This window comes from Schistocerca cancellata, chromosome 1 (genome assembly GCF_023864275.1).
Source record: "Schistocerca cancellata isolate TAMUIC-IGC-003103 chromosome 1, iqSchCanc2.1, whole genome shotgun sequence".
Lineage (NCBI taxonomy): Eukaryota > Metazoa > Arthropoda > Insecta > Orthoptera > Acrididae > Schistocerca > Schistocerca cancellata.
The window spans coordinates 845433077-845452125 of NC_064626.1; the positions used below are offsets into that span (position 1 = coordinate 845433077).

General features: G+C 42.9%; 1 protein-coding gene across 1 annotated transcript in view; it reads right to left on the bottom strand.

Moving 5' to 3' along the window:
- LOC126162453 (cytochrome P450 306a1) overlaps nt 1-19049 on the bottom strand; it is a 421350-nt gene that overhangs the window by 42819 nt on the left and 359482 nt on the right. The window lies entirely within an intron of this gene.

Consider the following 19049-nt stretch of genomic DNA (forward strand, 5'->3'; position numbering starts at 1 on the left):
ATGCTCTGACCACAATACTTTATGCGAGTTACGCGGCCGAACACGTCAGGTATGTGGTCACCCTCGCTCTGCTAATGGTCTCGTCAAAGAGGCCAGAGGAGTTTATACGCTCTTTCCCTTGGGGTGAGAAACTGCCCCTAAAACGAGGAAGAATCAGCAGTGGCCAACGACGTGAGGGTGCAGAAGGCAATGGCAGAGAGTACTTCACAGATAGATAACTTACACTTTTTAGCAGCCACTAGCGGGCTCAAGTGTAAATTCCAGAGCGAACTGTGGTCAAACCGTGACAGTATTTGACTTGACAGGCATATTCCGATGTGCATTTGAGAATTCGTGGCCAGTTCAAAAATTACACATTAGTGGAGCATTCATTGTAAAAACGCATTGGTGATCGACGAATTGAAAAGATGATACGTGACCTGGGAAAGGATAAATCTGACATTTGGGTAGAGATAATGTTATAACCAGGTTAAGGCAGCAAATGTTATTATTATTTATGATATTTAATTATTTTATAAAGACAATGAAGTTATTGATGAATCCTTTGCGGTCAGAAAGTACCAGACGGTAGTGCACGTTTTGTACAACATTATGAATTTCAAACATGGCGTATAAGTGGCGATGCACACCACTATTGGGAAACACAATACATCAGACTCAGCAGCGTCAGAAAACATTAGCTATTGCGCGAGTGAGCAGAATAACTAAGTACTTAATTAAACAATCAAGCCTATCGTTGTTTGAAACATGAAACGCAAATTCGGCATAGTAGTTGGTCTCTACAGGTAAGTACGCAGATAAATGTATAACTAAGTCCAGGTGACGCTGTACGGAGTGTTACGAGGTCTCTCTCTGGAAATACGGAAACTGATGGGTGCGCTTCTCGCAGTGTGGGTGACTTGTTGCTCCCTGCCTCTAGAGAAGGGAGCACAACGAAGTGTCGACCGATTACTGGAAAATCCGAAACTACGGCTTAGTCTCCGACAGCGGTAGTGCTGCTCGGCTACCTCTTATAATGAGACATTACCTACTCGGCCTCATTTTGTAAGAGCTCGATCCCGCCCGAAAATCTGTACCATAATTCTGGTAGCACGCGTTTATGTTCTTTCGACTGTACAGCTTTTAAATTTCAAGGGCACGGATAGTTTTCACTCGCTCAGTCCGACGGTTGAAGCCTAATGCCCAGAGCACGAAGTGCTATATAGAGGAGCGAACAACATGTTTTTGAAATACTGCTGTGACATTGGTAACATGCTTTGTTCATTATGTGAAAGTGCACGGTTTCTAATTTGTAACTTATGCTAGAGATCTCTTTGCTTTGAACACTTTTGTGTTTTGGATGAAGTGTACAGGAATGAAACGAATGAATGTGTTATCAAGACATGGCTCTCATTCAAAGTGGTCGAAAATTCTGTTTTTCTTTTACTGTATTTTTTGAAAGGTAAATGTGTCTAGGACGTTGGGACGAAAAGTTTTTTAATTCGTGTTTTACAACGCTTTCTAACGCCCATTGTTCGAAACAGTCACGGCCGCCGTGTGGCGCTCTCAGCCGGAGACGCACGCCCGGCTCAGGTAGAAAACTTGTCGTGGCTTGACGCACATTCACAAAATGATACATGATTCAGTATGCATGCAAACATATTCGCCGAACGCAGCTTATCCAGCTCAGCCAGATCGGCTTTCCTCGTCAAGAAGACCGAGAGAACTGCTCTCCAGGACCAATTCGAGATAGAGGAAGGGTCGGTATACAGTCCTGTAATTGCAGACTAAACGTAAGTAACGAAAACACTTTTTTGGTCGAATTTTGATCAAAATTGCTCTAAACATAATTTTCGGCGCGCCATATTGGATTAGCCATTTTCAGTTTTGAAAATTTAACTTCATATTTGTGTCCAGCGACATCAAAACTATGTAACAACATATAGTTTTTATGCAAAATGAACTAATAATACGTATAAAAGAATCCCCTATACTTTTTCTCGAAAACCGATTTTTTAAAACTGTGTGTAGCATGAAAAAAAAATGGTTCAACCTTTTAACTGCTACCTTTGATACCCGAAAAGTAAGCACTTATCTTTGAAGGTTAACCCTATAATATATATGGAATTTGCTAATGTTAACTATTTTTGTAAAGCCATAAAGAGTGACACGAACCTCCAAAAATCTAACTTATAATTCCAGTTAGCACCATATCGTTAAATTTAAAGTTATTCCATTGTGGTTAGGTATAAGCTCCGCTAAATTTAATGTAGTATAGACTGACGCTATCCATTTTCGATTTCAGGTATCTCCTGAGGATTTATACTGCACGCAGTGTGCTTACTACAAACTCGCAGGCCTTTGATCAAACCATAATTACCAGCGGCGTTTTGTTTCTTTTTTACTTAGACAGAAAATCCGCTCTTTCTTTATCAACTGCACTGTTGTTCGTTATTATCTTCTGGATTTTAATGCTGACAGTGTAAAAGTGAATTACATACCTACCTACCAACATACATACATACATAATTACCTTTGCTTAATTTTACTCATTTTGCTTTTCAGGCATATATATATATATATATATATATATATATATATATATATATATATTACAGGGTGGAAGGTGGTCCATTCCATTAATAGTGAACGCGCCAAGTATCTCACGAAATAAGCATCTAGCGAAAGAACTATAAGGAACGAAACTCGTCTAGCTTGAAGGGGGAAACCAGACGGCGCTATGGTTGGCCCGCTAGATGGAGCTGCCATAGATCAAACGGATATCATCTGCGTTTTTTAAATAGGAACCCCCATTTCTTATTACATATTCGTGTAGTACGTAAAGAGATATGAATGCTTTAATTGGACTATTTTTTTTTTTTTTTTTGCTTTGTGGTAGATGGCGCTGTAATAGTCACAAACGTATAAGTATGTGGTATCACGTAACATTCCGCCAGTGCGGACGGTATTTGCTTCGTGATACACTACCCGTGTTAAAATGGACCGTTTACCAATTGAGGAAAAGGTCGATATCGTGTTGATGTATGGCTATTGTGATCAAAATGCCCAACGGGCGTGTGCTATGTATGCTGCTCGGTATCCTGGACGACATCATCCAAGTGCCCGGACCGTTCGCCGGATAGTTACGTTATTTAAGGAAACAGGAAGTGTTCAACCACATGTGAAACGTCAACCACGACTTGCAACAAATGATGATGCCCAAGTAGGTGTTTTAGCTGCTGTCGAGGCTAATCCGCACATCAGTAGCAGACAACTTGCGCGAGAATCGGGAATCTCAAAAACGTCGGTGTTGATAATGCTACATCAACATCGATTGTACCCGTACCATATTTCTATGCACCAGAAATTGCATGGCGACGACTTTGAACGTCGTGTACAGTTCTGCCACTGGGCACAAGAGAAATTACGGGACGATGACAAGTTTTTCGCACGCGTTCTATTTAGCGACGAAGCGTCATCCACCAACAGCGGTAACGTAAACCGGCATAATATGCATTACTGCGCAACGGAAAATCCACGATGACTGCGACAAGTGGAACATCAGCGACCTTGGCGGGTTAATATATGGTTGGGCATTATGGGAGAAAGGATAATTGGTCCCCATTTTATCGATGGCAATCAAAATGGTGCAATATATGCTGATGTCCTACGTAATGTTCTACCGATGTTACTACAAGATGTTTCACTGCATGACAGAATGGCGATGTACTTCCAACATGATGGATGTCCGGCACAGAGCTCGCGTGCGGTTGAAGCGGTATTGAATAGCATATTTCATGACTGGTGGATTGGTCGTCGAAGCATCATACCATGGCCCGCACGTTCACCGAATCTGACGTCCCCGGATTTCTTTCTGTGTGGAAAGTTGAAGGATATTTGCTATCGTGATCCACCGACAACGCCTGAAAGCATGCGCCAGCACATTGTCAATGCATGTGCGAACATTACGGAAGGCGAACTACTCGCTTTTGAGCCGAATGTCGTTACACGTATTGCCAAATGCATTGAGGTTGACGGACATCATTTTGAGCATTTATTGCATTAATGTGGTATTTACAGGTAATCACGCTGTAACAGCATGCGTATCACATTGGAACAACCAAAATGAAATGTTCAAACGTACGTACGTTGTGTATTTTAATTTAAAAAACCTACCTGTTACCAACTGTTCGTCTAAAATTGACTATTACTGCGTCATCTATCACAAAGCGAGATAAGTGGTCCAACTAAAATATTCATATTTCTTTACGTACTACACGATCATGTAATAAAAAATGGGGATTCCCATTTTAAAAAGCTCAGTTGATATCCGTTTGACGTATGGCAGCGCCATCTAGAGGGCCAATCATAACGCCATCTGGTTTCCTCCTTAAAGCTAGACAAGTTTCGTTCTATGCCGTTTTTTCGTTTGACGCTTATTTCGTAAGATATTTGGCCCAGTCACGATCAATGGACCACCCTATATATTTTCGGGTAGAATAACACATGCTCTTGAAGAATATTTCTTAATACGTTGGTAGATGTGTCCACTTCCCCACTCCTCTTTCCCCGCCTTCAACTTCCCGCGAATAGGAGGGCTCTGGTTGTCAGTCCGCTGTACAGTACTTCTCGCTGGGGCATTGGGAGACTGCAACAGCGCCAACACGGCGGACTGGGTTACGAACCGATGGTGGGCGTGAAGTTTAAAAGTTGTAACTCAGAAGGTTACAGCTGCGCGCTATCAGAAGTAAGGTCCAATTTTTCGTTCGGAATAGACTGCAGAGGCTGGTATGATATCTTGCAACTGTACGTTTTTCTCCTTAAAGTATGAGGTCGAGTTGGTGATGTTCCCTTGTTGATGGCAGCGCCTTGTGTGATGGCCAACAGGAGGTCACAGCACGCGGCAGCTCGCTGTCAGCCGTAATGATTCGATGCGCTCGCAGCATATCAGAGAAAGAAAAAGGCAGTGCTTACCGCTTGAGAGCCCGATGATCAACCCCTCGAGTCCGAAATCTGCAGTGTCTCTGTTCTGGTAAACTAAACAGAATAAATAATAGTAGCTGATACCTATTCTGATTTCAGTTTGGAGAAAAAAAAAACCTCTTACTTCCTCTCAGTCATAGTATCATACGATCAGTTTTCAATACTGCACCAAAAGTTTGACGCTCTTAGTACATCTCTCAGAGATACAGTTGTTTTCTCAAGAGATCTTGATTATGTAATAAGAGGTCGTCGTGAGAGGAAGAAATGCCACTGATCAAGTGAAAAGTGGAGATCGAGTGCCCTCTCGGGCGACTATAAAACATGACGCTCATGCTGGCTGGTATTTTGGGAATGCGTTCCATATTGCTAGAAGTTTTTGAATATATATGGAGATGCTGATTTAACTGTAAACTGCACTCCAGTGAGAGCCAGTTTCTTAAAGATACGTAATTTCTTATTGGTGGAGACTGTGAGCAATTCCTGTTTCTTAGATTGAAGGCTTAGATACCTTGCAGGAATAAATTATTACTTCGAATCGGCGCTGCCGTCGTGCAGCGCATTGACCTCGTAATGGCGTCGAAGAAAGTTAACCGATCGTGATGTGAGATAATCATCTCGGTGGCTGTTCGCAAAATCCGGTACTGAAGCACATCGAGAGCATGTGTTTGTGAAAGGGTTGACAATTGCTGTATTATGGAGAGCAGTTTGTTGTTGCTTGTGAAAGCAGTTTCTCACCAGACTTGGAAATCTGGGTTACATAAGCCTTCTTCAAGAATAGGCTTCTGTAATGAAGCAGCATGTGCAAAACTCGCGATCAACATAGACTTACCATAAAATACTCGTTTTCAGTGGAAGATAAATTAATGGGAAAATGCGAAGTTTCCTTGTATATAACTGAACTGTAAATTCAACATTGATTTGAAATGGCTGAAGAGCAAATAATTAGAGCCACTGTAGAGTGAAACTAGTGAGTAAACAACAAACCTGTACTCAGTGGGATATCTTTCAGCAACTCTTGTTTGTCATTAGCTCTATACTGCAGTTACCTCAGTACGTTATCTACTGTTTGGAGCTAATGACAAACACGAGTTTCTGAAAGTACTCACGCTGAATTCTTGCGTATGATGAAAGGATTTTAAGTCTGGAAAGAGTTGATAAGGAGTTCTGTTTTTATATTTTCACAATTTAAATCATTCGGCTTACTCTTATCTCTTCCTTATCTAAAGAATTTTAGAACATCTCATGAAGACTAATATCACACAGATCCTAGTAACCATCTTGGCGTCTACTACAGCCTGTTCCCATTTTATTGTTTATTTTTCTATTCATCTTAGTATGCTGTTATCGAAAGACCATATTCTCTTTTCCAAGTCCGTATCAAAGAAGTTTCTTTCTATTTTGTTACATTTTTGTTTTCTTCGCATTTCGTAACCAGGCTACAAATTCATTTCGCAATTTCTTACTACATACATCTTCCATTATTGTAATTTCAAGCTCCTAAAATTAATTTCAGTGTTTTTCGTGATCATCAACATGATTACCTACCGAACATCAAATACAGATTCATTCTGAAATCAATTTTTTCATTCGTGAGTGGACTTGCAGTACATATTTTCATGTGGTTTCTGCGTTCCTTATAAATGTTTCTGAGAGCATTAAAAACGACAAACGGTTCCGCTAAAACACAGCAGGTTAATACATCGAAGTTCATACGCTGTATGTCTGAAAGTCAATATCGGTGATAAAATATCTGTTATGCTAAATATAACCGTTTATTTCATCGCTACCATTAACAGAGTCCCCCCCCATGAACCATGGACCTCACCGTTGGTGGGGAGGCTTGGGTGCCTCAGCGATACAGATGGCCGTACCGTAGGTGCAACAACAACGGAGGGATATTTGTTGAGAGGCCAGACAAACGTGTGGTTCCTGAAGAGGGGCAGCAGCCTTTTCAGTAGTTGCAGGGGCAACAGTCTGGATGATTGATTGATCTGGCCCTGTAACAATAACCAAAACGGCCTTGTTGTGTTGGTACTGCGAACGGCTGAAAGCCGTAATTTTTCCCGAGGGCATGCAGCTTCACTGTATGGTTAAATGATGATGGCGTCCTCTTGGGTAAAATATTCCGCAGGTAAAATAGTCCCCCATTCGGATCTCCGAGCGGGGACTACTCAAGAGGACGTCGTTATCAGGAGAAAGAAAACTGGCATTCTACGGATCGGAGCGTGGAATGTCAGATCCCTTAATCGAGAAGGTAGGTTAGAAAATTTAAAAAGGGAAATGGATAGGTTAAAGTTAGATATAGTGGGAATTAATGAAGTTCAGTGGCAGGAGGAACAAGACTTCAGGTCAGGTCAATACAGGGTTATAAATACAAAATCAAATAGGGGTAATGCAGGAGTAGGTTTAATAATGAATTAAAAAATAGGAGTGCGGTTAAGCTACTACAAACAGCATAGTGAACGCATTATTGTGCCCAAGATAGACACGAAGCCCACGCCTACTACAGTAGTACAAGTTTATATGCCAACTAGTTCTGCAGATGATGAAGAAATTGATGAAATGTATGATGAGATAAAGAAGTTATTCAGGTAGTGAAGGGGAACGAAAATTTAATACTCATGGGTGACTTGAAGTCGAGAGTAGGAAAAGGGAGAGAAGGAAACATACACTCCTAGAAATTGAAATAAGAACACCGTGAATTCATTGTCCCAGGAACGGCAAACTTTATTGACACATTCCTGGGGTCAGATACATCACATGATCACACTGACAGAACCACAGGCACATAGACACAGGCAACAGAGCATGCACAATGTCGGCACTAGTACAGTGTACATCCACCTTTCGCAGCAATGCAGGCTGCTATTCTCCCATGGAGACGATCGTAGAGATGCTGGATGTAGTTCTGTGGAACGGCTTGCCATGCCATTTCCACCTGGCGCCTCAGTTGGACCAGCGTTCGTGCTGGACGTGCAGACCGCGTGAGACGACGCTTCATCCAGTCCCAAACATGCTCAATGGGGGACAGATCCGGAGATCTTGCTGGCCAGGGTAGTTGACTTACACCTTCTAGATCACGTTGGGTGGCACGGGATACATGCGGACGTGCATTGTCCTGTTGGAACAGCAAGTTCCCTTGCCGGTCTAGGAATGGTAGAACGATGGATTCGATGACGGTTTGGATGTACCGTGCACTATTCAGTGTCCCCTCGACGATCACCAGTGGTGTCCGGCCAGTGTAGGAGATCGCTCCCCACACCATGATGCCGGGTGTTGGCCCTGTGTGCCTCGGTCGTATGCAGTCCTGATTGTGGCGCTCACCTGCACGGCGCCAAACACGCATACGACCATCATTGGCACCAAGGCAGAAGCGACTCTCATCGCTGAAGACGACACGTCTCCATTCGTCCCTCCATTCACGCCTGTCGCGACACCACTGGAGGCGGGCTGCACGATGTTGGGGCGTGAGCGGAAGACGGCCTAACGGTGTGCGGGACCGTAGCCCAGCTTCATGGAGACGGTTGCGAATGGTCCTCGCCGATACCCCAGGAGCAACAGTGTCCCTAATTTGCTGGGAAGTGGCGGTGCGGTCCCCTACGGCACTGCGTAGGATCCTACGGTCTTGGCGTGCATCCGTGCGGGGCTGCGGTCCGGTCCCAGGTCGACGGGCACGTGCACCTTCCGCCGACCACTGGCGACAACATCGATGTACTGTGGAGACCTCACGCCCCACGTGTTGAGCAATTCGGCGGTACGTCCACCCGGCCTCCCGCATGTCCACTATACGCCCTCGCTCAAAGTCCGTCAACTGCACATACGGTTCACGTCCACGCTGTCGCGGCATGCTACCAGTGTTAAAGACTGCGATGGAGCTCCGTATGCCACGGCGAACTGGCTGACACTGACGGCGGCGGTTCACAAATGCTGCGCAGCTAGCGCCATTCGACGGCCAACACCGCGGTTCCTGGTGTGTCCGCTGTGCCGTGCGTGTGATCATTGCTTGTACAGCCCTCTCGCAGTGTCCGGAGCAAGTATGGTGGGTCTGACACACCGGTGTCAAAGTGTTCTTTTTTCCATTTCCAGGAATGTAGTAGGTGAATATGGATTGGGGCTAAGAAATGAAAGAGGAAGCAGTCTGGTAGAATTTTGCACAGAGCATAACTTAATCAAACACTTGGTTCAAGAATCATAAAAGAAGGTTGTATACATGGAAGAATCCCGGAGATACTAAAAGGTATCAGATAGATTATATAATGGTAAGACAGAGATTTAGGAACCAGGTTTTAAATTGTAAGACATTTCCAGGGGCAGATGTGGACTCTGACCACAATCTATTGGTTATGAACTGTAGATTAAAACTGAAGAAACTGCAAAAAGGTGGGAATTTAAGGAGATGGGACCTGGATAAACTGAAAGAACCAGAGGTTGTACAGAGCTTCAGGGAGAGCATAAGGGAACAATTGACAGCAATGGGGGAAAGAAGTACAGTCGAAGAAGAATGGGTAGCTCTGAGGGATGAAGTAGTGAAGGCAGCAGAGGATCAAGTAGGTAAAAAGACGAGGGCTGGTAGAACTCCTTGGGTAACAGAAGAAATATTGAATTTAATTGATGAAAGGAGAAAATATAAAAATGCAGTAAATGAAGCAGGCAAAAAGGAATACAAACGTCTCAAAAATGAGATCGACAGGAAGTGCAAAATGGCTAAGCAGGGATGGCTAGAGGACAAATGTAAGGATGTAGGGGCTTATCTCACTAGGGATAAGATAGATACTGCCTACAGGAAAATTAAAGAGACCTTTGGAGAAAAGAGAACTACTTGTATGAATATCAAGAGCTGAGATGGAAACCCAGTTCTAAGCAAAAAAGGAAAGCAGAAAGGTGGAAGGAGTATATAGAGGGTCTGTACAAGGGCGATGTACTTGAGGACAATATTATGGAAATGGAAGAGAATGTAGATGAAGATGAAATGGGAGATTCGATACTGCGTGAAGAGTTTGACAGAGCACTGAAAGAGCTGAGTTGAAACAAGGCCCCGGGAGTAGACAACATTCCATTAGAACTACTGATAGCCTTGGGAGAGCCAGTCCTGACAAAACTCTACCATCTGGTGAGCAAGATGTATGAGACAGACGAAATACCCTCAGACCTCAAGAAGAGTATAATAATTCCAATCCCAAAGAAAGCAGGTGTTGACAGATGTGAGAATTACCGAACAATCAGTTTAATAAGTCACAGCTGCAAAATACTAACACGAATTATTTACAGACGAATGGAAAAACTGGTAGAAGCCGACCTCGGGGAAGATCAGTTTGGATTCCGGAGGAATGTTGGAACACGTGAGGCAATACTGACCCTACGACTTATCTTAGTAGAAAGATTAAGGAAAGGCAAACCTACGTTTCTTGCATTTGTCGACTTAGAGAAAGCTTTTGACAATGTTGACTGGAATACTCTCTTTCAAATTCTAAAGGTGGCAAGGGTAAAATACAGGGAGCGAAAGGCTATTTACAATTTGTACAGAAACCGAATGGCAGTGTGAGTCGAGGGGCATGAAAGGGAAGCAGTGGTTGGGAAGGGAGTGACACAGGGTTGTAGCCTATCCCCGATGTTATTCAATCTGTATATTGAACAAGCAGTAAAGGAAACAAAAGAAAAATTCGGAGTAGGTATTAAGGTCCATGGAGAAGAAATAAAAACTTTGAGGTTCGCCGATGACATTGTAATTCTGTCAGAGACAGCAAAGGACTTGGAAGAGCAGTTGAACGGAATGGACAGTGTCTTGAAAGGAGGATATAAGATGAACATCAACAAAAGCAAAACGAGGATAATGGAATGTAGTCGAATTAAGTCAGGTGATGCTGAGGGAATTAGATTAGGAAATGAGACACTTAAAGTAGTAAATGAGTTTTGCTATTTGGGGAGCAAAATAACTGATGATGGTCGAAGTAGAGAAGATATAAAATGTAGACTGGCAATGGCAAGGAAAGCGTTTCTGAAGAAGAGAAATTTGTTAACATCGAGTATAGATTTAAGTGTCAGGAAGTCGTTTCTGAAAGTATTTGTATGGAGTGTAGCCATGTATGGAAGTGAAACATGGAGGATAAATAGTTTGGACAGGAAGAGAATAGAAGCTTTCGAAATGTGGTGCTACAGAAGAATGCTGAAGATTAGATGGGTAGAGGAGTTTGTGGCACAACTTGACAAAAAAGAGGGACCGGTTGGTAGGACATGTTCTGAGGCATCAGGGGATCACAAATTTAGCATTGGAGGGCAGCGTGGAGGGTAAAAATCGTAGAGGGAGACCAAGAGATGAATACACTAAGCAGATTCAGAAGGATGTAGGTTGCAGTAGGTACTGGGAGATGAAGAAACTTGCACAGGATAGAGTAGCATGGAGAGCTGCATTAAACCAGTCTCAGGACTGAAGACAACAACAACAACAACAACAACCATTGACAGTTCGCTACTAACAGTTTCATTCAACACACTATGGTTCTCGTGCTGATGTTTACCCCTCAAACTACATTTGCACTCCACAGGATAAAGTTGGAAAAATCAGTAAAGTCCGACGTTTAGATTGCCATACTTTGCGCAGATTATTTAGTCACTGTGAACGGCGCACTATCAACCATTGCACTGCACAGTCTGGCTACGTCCCAAAGAACGATGTGGACCATCGGCTTATGTGTTCCGAAAATTTCACGAAGCGGAATGTTTATACGTTAGTTTATTGATTGTGTAATGCAGACTGCATCAATTTAGCAGGTAGCGTTACGTAATGAAACATACTGATCTTATCCATTATAATGCAGATGACCGTGACTGTGGTAACGGTAACGCAAACTGAAGTATATATGCTACCTTTGTCACACAACAGCTTAATTAAAAGTATGCAGTATGCCATTACGGATCCTGTGGATCATCATCAGTTGCTTTCTTTCAGTGTCTACATGTGTGTTTGTATATCTTTTCTGGAATCTTGTAAATAAAACCAAAGTTTTATGTAGCATGCATAAAGAAGATATGACACTTACACGTCATTTAGTTTACAGAGATGCTATGATAACACTGCGCAGTACATTTTAATGTATAAATTTACATAGCATTTACATAAATTTAAACAGACAGCAAATTTGCTGAATGAGAAAACTGCGTTATATATGCACAACTTTCTAAGCACCTTTTCGGATGTGCTTCTGCTAAACAGTTAACGGTTTTGATAAAGAGAAGCTCTGAAACTAATAGAAATTGCGTAGACTAATACATAAAAGTCTACTATCACCTGTAAGTTTATACAGTTAAATATAACGAGATGTTGTGTCGCAACGTGTCTGTGAACAAACTGTTATCCTTGGTTTGTTGAAACCTAATGTTTATATCGAGTAATGGCTTTGAGTGTGTTGATTTGACTGTTTTGACGTCCGTTTATGCGTTTCAACTACTACATTGGTGCTAATGCTTCTACCAATACAACAAATTTTTTATCATAATTTTCAAAGGTGAAAGAATGACGCACAACGACCGAATTATTCGGATGTGACTGAGTGCGGTAGATGTGAATTACATGAAGATACAAACAAATGATAGCAATTTCAGAAAAATTGGGTGATTTATTCAAGAGAAAGAGGTTCACGAATGGAGCAAGTCAATGACACGTATGTTTACCTCTGGCCCTTATGCAAGGAGTTATTCGGTTTGGCATTGATTAACACAGTTGTTGGATGTCCTCCTGAGAGAGGCAGTAGAAACTCTGGCCGTCTGCGTATGGCTGTTATCATGCTAGAATGTAAGCCCAGGATTCCCTGCCATGAAGGGGACCAAAACCGGATGTAGAATATCGCGGCAATTCGTTTAGCGATGTGCTGTAAGGGTGTCGAGCGGTTATAGGCGCTTCAGTCTGGAACCGCGCGACCGCTACGGTCGCAGGTCCGAATCCTGCCTGCGGCACGGATGTCCGTGATGCCCTTAGGTTAATTAGGTTTAAGTAGTTGTAAGTTCTATGGGACTGATGACCTCAGATGTTAAGTCCCATAGTGCTCAGAGCCATTTGAACCACTTTGTAAAGGTGTCGCGAATGACAATAAAAGAGGTCCTGATATGGAATGAAATGGCACTCGAGACCGTCATCCCCGGTTGTCGGGGTGGGCGACAGTCAGGTTGGTATCCCAGCATTGCCTTGGGGTGTCTCCAGACACGTCTTCACTGGTCATCGGGACACCATTCGAAGACAGACTAATCACTGTAGACAGTTCTATTCCAGTCAGTGAGATTCCATTCCGGAGACATGTAACGTTTTTGGTAAATCCAGGGTCAACAACCCTTATAAACAGATACATGAATACTCCGTAAAAAATGCACCTGAAGATGGATCCAGAGGATCCGACGTGTCAGACTGCATGATTTAAATAAAGTTATTTTGTAACTGAAGGAGTTATTCACAGATGTGGGGGTTAGTCATAAAATTACAATTATAACCTCATAAAAACTCTAGTTACGTAATTGATGTTTTGTTTGTTTGTGCATCTATGCATATTAAATCCCTGTCCCACAGTACAGCAGCACGCCTCTGGAGGAGCCAGAACAAAACGCCACAGCCCGCTCATGAAGTGGAGTGGAGCGTCGTGCGGTAATTCGTCTACTGCAATTGAAGGGGGACAACAGTGCAAAAATCTATGCTAAATTGGTAGAAGTGTACAGGAAGCATTCATCTCTATAGGACACAATGGTTAGATAGAGTAGTGATCAAACATGTCTTGATGATGAAGAACGAAATGGCAAATATCTCTCTGTGAGGAAATAGGAGTGGAGGCCCTGGTGCCCCACTATCAGTGTGTCACAATAAAGGGGATAGCGTCTAACACTGAGGTATAGGGGTGGATCCTTAGTCTATGACAGAGCACAACTGTGTAAACTGTAAAGGTATTGGTTTTAATGCTACAATTTTATCACAGAAATACACGCATTTACACAGTGACAATGTTAATACAGTTGTCAAGATAACACATCTCGTCCTCAGAAAGTGAAATAATCCTAAACACAACAATATTAAATTTTAACTAGAAGTTTCTTTACAAATTTATTCTTACAGCTACGTCATGATGTTGGCCAGTACTATGATAAATCATTCGGTTCCGGTTCTGAGTTCGGTACTATTTAGGATGACAATCAAGTCTACAGAGGATGGTTAGTTTTGTGACAAGCTGAGCAAAAGTTTACCCAAGGTCGCTCGAGTTTACAGTGGTCGCAAGCTGGTGAACCAACAAATTACGCATCTGCTCTTATATTTACCTTAGCTGCGATGAGCTTACGTCTGCGAGGCTGCTCTCGTCCTCTGAAACCCCTATAAAAGCTAATAAAAAGTCTTTGCTGATTTTTTCAGCAGAAGCTCTCCTATGTTTCCCATTAGGCGAGAAAACATGTACTCATCCCTAATTTTGGAATAAGGCGATATGCACGCGCACGGCTGGAGCAGCGTGCATATTACTCGTACAATGCCCTCTCTGTTCTCACAAGAACAATTAACTAAGTGGCTGGTTCGTTTCTCCGCAGTTGGAGCTCAACGATGCTGTAGCTAATATCTAGCTGAATGTCAGCTGCAGTGAACACAGTCTTCACACAGATTTCTCCTCTGCGTCGTACAGAGCGTGATGCACCCCATTCTGCACTTGATGCCAGTTCAGAGGAGAGTCCCCGAAATTTTCGGTCTTGGCCTTCCCGTAGTAAAACTGTCTCCCCACCAGTGTTGTTTTGTGCTCCACATCACAGCTTTTTCTGAACAACAGGAGCGTTCCTCTTGTTTTGTGGAAACTCTCTCTGCCATTCGCAAGGGTCCTACCATTAAACTGCATCGAAATCTCGGCACATTACTTCTTCCTAGTTCTTATCCGCCAATCGGAGATTTTGTGCCCACCCAGACGCCTAAATGTTACATGTGTACATCCTGACCGTACCATGCACTGTTTATGTGATAAACTGCGTCACAGATTTGTTCGTACCCATTTGGAAATTCCGAAACGCAGTTTTCTACAGCTTCTTCCCGTCCTGTTCAGGTGGCTCGCTACTTGCTCTATAGTATGAGTCACCTGCTGCGCGTTCGTTGACTCCCGCCATTGGACGCCCTCCTAAGAGTTTTCCGTCGTACTGTCCGTGGTGCGTCCTTCACACCTGCTTCCAAACAAAACGTTTCCTCCTGTTTCCCACAGCTGCTTGTTTCACCTTTTGATCATTAACATGCAGTATATAGGATGTTTAGGACGGGTGGTAGGAACAGAGCATCGAGTGACATTATACTGAGTGCACTATCCGAAAGTTACCTCGAGCAATTAAACAGAGAACCGACTCGTGGAGATAACATCTTGGACCTACTGATAACAAACAGACCCGAACTTTTCGACTCTGTAAGCGCAGAACAGGGTATCAGTGATCATAAGGCCGTTGCAGCAGCCCTGTATATGGAAGTAAACAGGAATATAAAAAAAGGGAGGAAGGTTTATCTGTTTAGCAACAGTAATAAGAGGCAGATTTCAGACTACCTAACAGAGCACAACGAAAACTTCTGTTCCGACATTGTTGAGTGTTTATGGAAAAAGTTCAAGGCAATCGTAAAATGCGTTTTAGACAGGTATATGCCGAGTAAAACTGTGAGGGACGGGAAAAACCCACCGTGGTTCAACAACAAAGTTAGAAAACTACTGCGAAAGCAAAGAGCTTCACTGCACATTTAAACGCAGCCAAAACCTCTCAGAGCACAGGTAGCTCCAGTTTTCAAGAAGGGTCGTCGAGAAGATGCGCAAAACTATAGGCCTATATCTCTATATCGATTTGTTGTAGAATTTTAGAACATGTTTTTTCCTCGCGTATCATGTCATTTCTGGAAACCCAGAATCTACTCTACAGGAATCAACATGGATTCCGGAAACAGCGATAGTGTGAGACCCAACTCGCTTTATTTGTTCATGAGACCCAGTAAATATTAGGTACAGGCTCCCATTTTCCTTGACTTCCAGAAAGCGTTTGATACAGTTCCGTACTGTCGCCTGATAAACAAAGTAAGAGCCTACGAAATATCAGACCAGCTGTGTGGCTGGGTTGAAGGGTTTTTAGTAAACAGAACACAGCGTGTTGTTCTCAATGGAGAGACGTCTACAGACGTTAAAGTAACTCTCGCGTGCCACAGGGGAGTGTTATGGGACAAATGCATTTCCCAATATATATAAATGACCTAGTAGATAGTGTCGGAAGTTCCATACGGCTTTTCGCGGATGATGCTGTAGCATACAGAGAAGTTGCAGCATAATAAAATTGCAGCGAAATGCAGGAAGATCTGCAGCGGATAGGCACTTGGTGCAGGGAGTGGCAACTGACCCTTAACATAGACAAATGTAATGTATTGCGAATACATAGAAAGAAGGATCCTTTATTGTATGATTATATGATAGCGGAACAAACACTGGTAGCAGTTACTTCTGTAAAATATCTGGGAGTATGCGTACAGAACGATTTGAAGTGGAATGATCATATAAAATTAATTGTTTGTAAGGCGGGTGCCAGGTTGAAATTCATTGGGAGAGTCATTAGAAAATTCTAGGCGCTCAGTCCGGAACCGCGCGACTGCTACGGTCGCAGGTTCGAATCCTGCCTCGGGCATGGATGTGTGTGATGACCTTAGGTTAGTTAGGTTTAAGTAGTTCTAAGTTCTAGGGGACTGATGACCACAGATGTTAAGTCCCATAGTGCTCAGAGCCGAGCCAGTCCTTAGAAATTGTAGTCCATCAACAAAGGAGGTGGCTTACAAAACACTCGTTCGACCTATACTTGAGTACTGCTCATCGGTATGGCATCCGTACCAGATCGGGTTGACGGAGGAGATAGAGAAGATCCAAAGAAGAGCGGCGCGTTTCGTCACAGGGTTATTTGGTAACCGTGTAAGTAGGCTGTTTATGTTTTCTTATCGGCAACGTTACGTAGCGCTCGGTATGAAAATCACTGGCTGTGCTGTGTGCAGTCTGTAGCTAGTTTGCATTGTTGTCTGCCATTGTAGTGTTGGGCAGCGGCAGCTGGATGTGAACAGCGCGTAGCGTTGCGCAGTAGGAGGTGAGCCGCCAGCAGTGGTGGATGTGGGGAGAGAAATGGAGGAGATTTGAAATTTGTAAGACTGGATGGCATATATATTATGATTATTAAGGTAAATATATTGTTTGTTCTCTATTAAAATCTTTCATTTGCTAACTATGCCTATCAGTAGTTAGTGTCTTCAGTAGTTTGAATCTTTTATTTAGCTGGCAGTAGTGGCTCTCGCTGTATTGCAGTAGTTCGAGTAACGAAGATTTTTGGTGAGGTAAGTGATTTGTGAAAGGTATAGGTTAATGTTAACCAGGGCCATTCTTTTGTAGGGATTTCTGAAAGTCAGATTGCGTTGCGCAAAAAAAAATATTGTGTGTCAGTTTAAGCACAGTCTTGTATAAATTTTTCTAAGGGGACGTTTCAACCGTGATAGCGTTACGGAGATGTTTAGCAAACTCAAGTGGCAGACTCTGCAAGAGAGGCGCTCTGCATCGCGGTGTAGCTTGCTCGGCAGGTTTCGAGAGGGTTCGTTTCTGGATGAGGTATCGAATATATTGCTTCCCCCTACTTATACCTCCCGAGGAGATCAGGAATGTAAAATTAGAGAGATTCGAGCGCGCACGGAGGCTTTCCGGCAGTCGCTCTTCCCGCGAACCATACGCGACTGCAACAGGAAAGGGAGGTAATGACAGTGGCACGTAAAGTGCCCTCCGCCACACACCGTTGGGTGGCTTGCGGAGTATAAATGGAGATGTAGATCAGTGTGTTAATACTGTCGATTGAGTCTCATCTCTTTGCTTTTCATATTTATAGGCAAATCTGCTCCTTTCCCCCTGAAGTAAATTAGGTGTCATATTCACCTTCCCGTTACGATGTATAAAACTCTCATGTAAGGTCCGAAATTAACCTTCATTTTAATCTAGCACCTTACATACGAGAAAAGAGGAAATCATTCATGGATCAGTTTCAACGTCTTGCACGACATTTTGAAAGTGACAAAGATCGCCGCTCCCAGGGTTCAATTCAGGGTGTCAGGCCAATTCAGGTGACTTCCTTAGCCTCCTTGTTACTGTGGATCAGTGCTGAGTGTATCATCACAACCCCAAAGCAAAGTAAGCACTTGAAATTTTGATTCGCCACCGCTGAGGAAGGATAAGACTCAGCTGTCATTGGATACTGACAGCTTTTTTTGGGGCTGCTATGGTGTGGTGCTACGCATAATTTCAATTTTTTACTTAAAATCTTCTAAAGAGCTTCCGGAAAACTGCATTAGCTGTTGATAATCCTTTATTCCAAGGTTTTACACGACCGGTGTCGAGATATTCTAATCACGACTTCACATAGAAAAAAAATCTGTAAAAATGTACGATAAGGACTCGCAGCAAATCAATAATAGAAAGAATGTTGAGAAGACCTACTTGTATCAGAAAAAGAGGCAGTGAAATACCCACATAGCTAATTTAATATGATGCCATTGAAATAGCACAGTCTCTCAACATTCGTATGGCACTTGTCTTCAGTATTGCCAGTTAAAATGGATGTTGATTAATTCACGAAAACCAAGAATTAGTGGTTGTATGCCGTATAACGGAACACTGCCACTCACATTTATGGACCTAAAAATGGGTCATAGTATAAGAAACCTGAAAAACTATAGTGAAATTAACTTTAGCTAAACAAAGGAATGATGGCTCACCAGTGCTGCAAAATATGTGGAAACAGAAAAAGCCACATGTAGTGACTGTGGCTGTGCCTGCAGCAGGAAGTTCGTACCAATGCATAGAGGTGCAGAGACGGCCAAGTGTTGGGGAAAACTAACGTTGGGCAAGTGTCGATAGAGATCGCCGGAGTGGCGAGGAAATAGCGTCGGTACTTTTTTAAAGCCAGAGTTTGCAGCCGTTACATGAACAAATGTATACGTAGAAGAAAAAGGGCACAAGTAAAATAGGATGCAAAACCCATATAAACAGCCATCATTATATGGTGAGACATCATTTCTTTACTTTAGCTTAAGTTAATTT